Source organism: Paramormyrops kingsleyae, chromosome 19, assembly GCF_048594095.1.
Source record: "Paramormyrops kingsleyae isolate MSU_618 chromosome 19, PKINGS_0.4, whole genome shotgun sequence".
Taxonomy (NCBI): domain Eukaryota; kingdom Metazoa; phylum Chordata; class Actinopteri; order Osteoglossiformes; family Mormyridae; genus Paramormyrops; species Paramormyrops kingsleyae.
In genome coordinates this window covers 31,449,735-31,456,380 of record NC_132815.1, presented here as the reverse complement: position 1 = coordinate 31,456,380, position 6,646 = coordinate 31,449,735, and positions in this window count along the sequence as shown.

The window sequence follows — 6,646 nt, the reverse complement described above, 5'->3', positions numbered from 1 at the left end:
TCTGAGTTGTTTTCATGAAACCTGCGCTTCCCCTACAAGAGTTCAACCTACCATTATAGGAAAACGTGTTTTCGTGAAGAAATCATGACAAACTAACACAAAATGAAGATTTCATTATAACTTGACATTCTGAGTTGTTTTCATGAAACCTGCGCTTCCCCTATAAGAGTTCGACCTACCATTATAGGAAAACGTGTTTTCGTGAAGAAATCATGAGAAACTAACACAAAATGAAGATTTCATTATAACTTGACATTCTGAGTTGTTTTCATGAAACCTGCGCTTCCCCTACAAGAGTTCAACCTACCATTATAGGAAAACGTGTTTTCGTGAAGAAATCATGACAAACTAACACAAAATGAAGATTTCATTATTAACTTGACATTCTGAGTTGTTTTCATGAAACCTGCGCTTCCCCTACAAGAGTTCAACCTACCATTATAGGAAAACGTGTTTTCGTGAAGAAATCATGACAAACTAACACAAAATGAAGATTTCATTATAACTTGACATTCTGAGTTGTTTTCATGAAACCTGCGCTTCCCCTACAAGAGTTCAACCTACCATTATAGGAAAACGTGTTTTCGTGAAGAAATCATGACAAACTAACACAAAATGAAGATTTCATTATAACTTGACATTCTGAGTTGTTTTCATGAAACCTGCGCTTCCCCTACAAGAGTTCAACCTACCATTATAGGAAAACTTGTTTTCGTGAAGAAATCATGACAAACTAACACAAAATGAAGATTTCATTATAACTTGACATTCTGAGTTGTTTTCATGATACCTGCGCTTCCCCTAAAAGAGTTCGACCTACCATTATAGGAAAACGTGTTTTCGTGAAGAAATCATGACAAACTAACACAAAATGAAGATTTCATTATAACTTGACATTCTGAGTTGTTTTCATGAAACCTGCGCTTCCCCTACAAGAGTTCAACCTACCATTATAGGAAAACGTGTTTTCGTGAAGAAATCATGACAAACTAACACAAAATGAAGATTTCATTATAACTTGACATTCTGAGTTGTTTTCATGATACCTGCGCTTCCCCTACAAGAGTTCGACCTACCATTATAGGAAAACGTGTTTTCGTGAAGAAATCATGACAAACTAACACAAAATGAAGATTTCATTATAACTTGACATTCTGAGTTGTTTTCATGATACCTGCGCTTCCCCTACAAGAGTTCAACCTACCATTATAAGAAAACGTGTTTTCGTGAAGAAATCATGACAAACTAACACAAAATGAAGATTTCATTATAACTTGACATTCTGAGTTGTTTTCATGAAACCTGCGCTTCCCCTACAAGAGTTCAACCTACCATTATAGGAAAACGTGTTTTCGTGAAGAAATCATGACAAACTAACACAAAATGAAGATTTCATTATAACTTGACATTCTGAGTTGTTTTCATGAAACCTGCGCTTCCCCTATAAGAGTTCAACCTACCATTATAGGAAAACGTGTTTTCGTGAAGAAATCATGACAAACTAACACAAAATGAAGATTTCATTATAACTTGACATTCTGAGTTGTTTTCATGAAACCTGCGCTTCCCCTACAAGAGTTCAACCTACCATTATAGGAAAACGTGTTTTCGTGAAGAAATCATGACAAACTAACACAAAATGAAGATTTCATTATAACTTGACATTCTGAGTTGTTTTCATGATACCTGCGCTTCCCCTACAAGAGTTCAACCTACCATTATAGGAAAACGTGTTTTCGTGAAGAAATCATGACAAACTAACACAAAATGAAGATTTCATCATAACTTGACATTCTGAGTTGTTTTCATGAAACCTGCGCTTCCCCTACAAGAGTTCAACCTACCATTATAGGAAAACGTGTTTTCGTGAAGAAATCATGACAAACTAACACAAAATGAAGATTTCATTATAACTTGACATTCTGAGTTGTTTTCATGAAACCTGCGCTTCCCCTATAAGAGTTCAACCTACCATTATAGGAAAACGTGTTTTCGTGAAGAAATCATGACAAACTAACACAAAATGAAGATTTCATTATAACTTGACATTCTGAGTTGTTTTCATGAAACCTGCGCTTCCCCTATAAGAGTTCAACCTACCATTATAGGAAAACGTGTTTTCGTGAAGAAATCATGACAAACTAACACAAAATGAAGATTTCATTATAACTTGACATTCTGAGTTGTTTTCATGAAACCTGCGCTTCCCCTACAAGAGTTCGACCTACCATTATAGGAAAACGTGTTTTCGTGAAGAAATCATGACAAACTAACACAAAATGAAGATTTCATTATAACTTGACATTCTGAGTTGTTTTCATGATACCTGCGCTTCCCCTACAAGAGTTCGACCTACCATTATAGGAAAACGTGTTTTCGTGAAGAAATCATGACAAACTAACACAAAATGACGATTTCATTATAACTTGACATTCTGAGTTGTTTTCATGAAACCTGCGCTTCCCCTACAAGAGTTCGACCTACCATTATAGGAAAACGTGTTTTCGTGAAGAAATCATGACAAACTAACACAAAATGAAGATTTCATAATAACTTGACATTCTGAGTTGTTTTCATGAAACCTGCGCTTCCCCTATAAGAGTTCAACCTACCATTATTGGAAAACGTGTTTTCGTGAAGAAATCATGACAAACTAACACAAAATGAAGATTTCATCATAACTTGACATTCTGAGTTGTTTTCATGAAACCTGCGCTTCCCCTACAAGAGTTCAACCTACCATTATAGGAAACCGTGTTTTCGTGAAGAAATCATGACATACTAACACAAAATGAAGATTTCATTATAACTTGACATTCTGAGTTGTTTTCATGAAACCTGCGCTTCCCCTACAAGAGTTCAACCTACCATTATAGGAAAACGTGTTTTCGTGAAGAAATCATGACAAACTAACACAAAATGAAGATTTCATTATAACTTGACATTCTGAGTTGTTTTCATGAAACCTGCGCTTCCCCTACAAGAGTTCAACCTACCATTATAGGAAAACGTGTTTTCGTGAAGAAATCATGACAAACTAACACAAAATGAAGATTTCATTATAACTTGACATTCTGAGTTGTTTTCATGAAACCTGCGCTTCCCCTATAAGAGTTCAACCTACCATTATTGGAAAACGTGTTTTCGTGAAGAAATCATGACAAACTAACACAAAATGAAGATTTCATCATAACTTGACATTCTGAGTTGTTTTCATGAAACCTGCGCTTCCCCTACAAGAGTTCAACCTACCATTATAGGAAACCGTGTTTTCGTGAAGAAATCATGACATACTAACACAAAATGAAGATTTCATTATAACTTGACATTCTGAGTTGTTTTCATGAAACCTGCGCTTCCCCTACAAGAGTTCAACCTACCATTATAGGAAAACGTGTTTTCGTGAAGAAATCATGACAAACTAACACAAAATGAAGATTTCATTATAACTTGACATTCTGAGTTGTTTTCATGAAACCTGCGCTTCCCCTACAAGAGTTCAACCTACCATTATAGGAAAACGTGTTTTCGTGAAGAAATCATGACAAACTAACACAAAATGAAGATTTCATTATAACTTGACATTCTGAGTTGTTTTCATGAAACCTGCGCTTCCCCTACAAGAGTTCAACCTACCATTATAGGAAAACGTGTTTTCGTGAAGAAATCATGACAAACTAACACAAAATGAAGATTTCATTATAACTTGACATTCTGAGTTGTTTTCATGAAACCTGCGCTTCCCCTACAAGAGTTCAACCTACCATTATAGGAAAACGTGTTTTCGTGAAGAAATCATGACAAACTAACACAAAATGAAGATTTCATTATAACTTGACATTCTGAGTTGTTTTCATGAAACCTGCGCTTCCCCTACAAGAGTTCGACCTACCATTATAGGAAAACGTGTTTTCGTGAAGAAATCATGACAAACTAACACAAAATGAAGATTTCATTTTAACTTGACATTCTGAGTTGTTTTCATGAAACCTGCGCTTCCCCTACAAGAGTTCGACCTACCATTATAGGAAAACGTGTTTTCGTGAAGAAATCATGACAAACTAACACAAAATGACGATTTCATTATAACTTGACATTCTGAGTTGTTTTCATGAAACCTGCGCTTCCCCTACAAGAGTTCGACCTACCATTATAGGAAAACGTGTTTTCGTGAAGAAATCATGACAAACTAACACAAAATGAAGATTTCATTATAACTTGACATTCTGAGTTGTTTTCATGAAACCTGCGCTTCCCCTACAAGAGTTCAACCTACCATTATAGGAAAACGTGTTTTCGTGAAGAAATCATGACAAACTAACACAAAATGAAGATTTCATTATAACTTGACATTCTGAGTTGTTTTCATGAAACCTGCGCTTCCCCTACAAGAGTTCGACCTACCATTATAGGAAAACGTGTTTTCGTGAAGAAATCATGACAAACTAACACAAAATGAAGATTTCATTTTAACTTGACATTCTGAGTTGTTTTCATGAAACCTGCGCTTCCCCTACAAGAGTTCGACCTACCATTATAGGAAAACGTGTTTTCGTGAAGAAATCATGACAAACTAACACAAAATGACGATTTCATTATAACTTGACATTCTGAGTTGTTTTCATGAAACCTGCGCTTCCCCTACAAGAGTTCGACCTACCATTATAGGAAAACGTGTTTTCGTGAAGAAATCATGACAAACTAACACAAAATGACGATTTCATTATAACTTGACATTCTGAGTTGTTTTCATGAAACCTGCGCTTCCCCTACAAGAGTTCGACCTACCATTATAGGAAAACGTGTTTTCGTGAAGAAATCATGACAAACTAACACAAAATGAAGATTTCATTATAACTTGACATTCTGAGTTGTTTTCATGAAACCTGCGCTTCCCCTACAAGAGTTCGACCTACCATTATAGGAAAACGTGTTTTCGTGAAGAAATCATGACAAACTAACACAAAATGAAGATTTCATTATAACTTGACATTCTGAGTTGTTTTCATGAAACCTGCGCTTCCCCTACAAGAGTTCGACCTACCATTATAGGAAAACGTGTTTTCGTGAAGAAATCATGACAAACTAACACAAAATGAAGATTTCATTATAACTTGACATTCTGAGTTGTTTTCATGATACCTGCGCTTCCCCTATAAGAGTTCGACCTACCATTATAGGAAAACGTGTTTTCGTGAAGAAATCATGACAAACTAACACAAAATGAAGATTTCATTATAACTTGACATTCTGAGTTGTTTTCATGAAACCTGCGCTTCCCCTACAAGAGTTCGACCTACCATTATAGGAAAACGTGTTTTCGTGAAGAAATCATGACAAACTAACACAAAATGAAGATTTCATTATAACTTGACATTCTGAGTTGTTTTCATGAAACCTGCGCTTCCCCTACAAGAGTTCGACCTACCATTATAGGAAAACGTGTTTTCGTGAAGAAATCATGACAAACTAACACAAAATGAAGATTTCATTATAACTTGACATTCTGAGTTGTTTTCATGAAACCTGCGCTTCCCCTACAAGAGTTCGACCTACCATTATAGGAAAACGTGTTTTCGTGAAGAAATCATGACAAACTAACACAAAATGAAGATTTCATTATAACTTGACATTCTGAGTTGTTTTCATGAAACCTGCGCTTCCCCTACAAGAGTTCGACCTACCATTATAGGAAAACGTGTTTTCGTGAAGAAATCATGACAAACTAACACAAAATGAAGATTTCATTATAACTTGACATTCTGAGTTGTTTTCATGAAACCTGCGCTTCCCCTATAAGAGTTCGACCTACCATTATAGGAAAACGTGTTTTCGTGAAGAAATCATGACAAACTAACACAAAATGAAGATTTTATTATAACTTGACATTCTGAGTTGTTTTCATGAAACCTGCGCTTCCCCTATAAGAGTTCAACCTACCATTATAGGAAAACGTGTTTTCGTGAAGAAATCATGACAAACTAACACAAAATGAAGATTTCATTATAACTTGACATTCTGAGTTGTTTTCATGAAACCTGCGCTTCCCCTATAAGAGTTCGACCTACCATTATAGGAAAACGTGTTTTCGTGAAGAAATCATGACAAACTAACACAAAATGAAGATTTCATTATAACTTGACATTCTGAGTTGTTTTCATGAAACCTGCGCTTCCCCTACAAGAGTTCAACCTACCATTATAGGAAAACGTGTTTTCGTGAAGAAATCATGACAAACTAACACAAAATGAAGATTTCATTATAACTTGACATTCTGAGTTGTTTTCATGAAACTACGCTTCCCCTATAAGAGTTCAACCTACCATTATAGGAAAACGTGTTTTCGTGAAGAAATCATGACAAACTAACACAAAATGAAGATTTCATTATAACTTGACATTCTGAGTTGTTTTCATGAAACCTGCGCTTCCCCTACAAGAGTTCAACCTACCATTATAGGAAAACGTGTTTTCGTGAAGAAATCATGACAAACTAACACAAAATGAAGATTTCATTATAACTTGACATTCTGAGTTGTTTTCATGAAACCTGCGCTTCCCCTATAAGAGTTCAACCTACCATTATAGGAAAACGTGTTTTCGTGAAGAAATCATGACAAACTAACACAAAATGAAGATTTCATTAT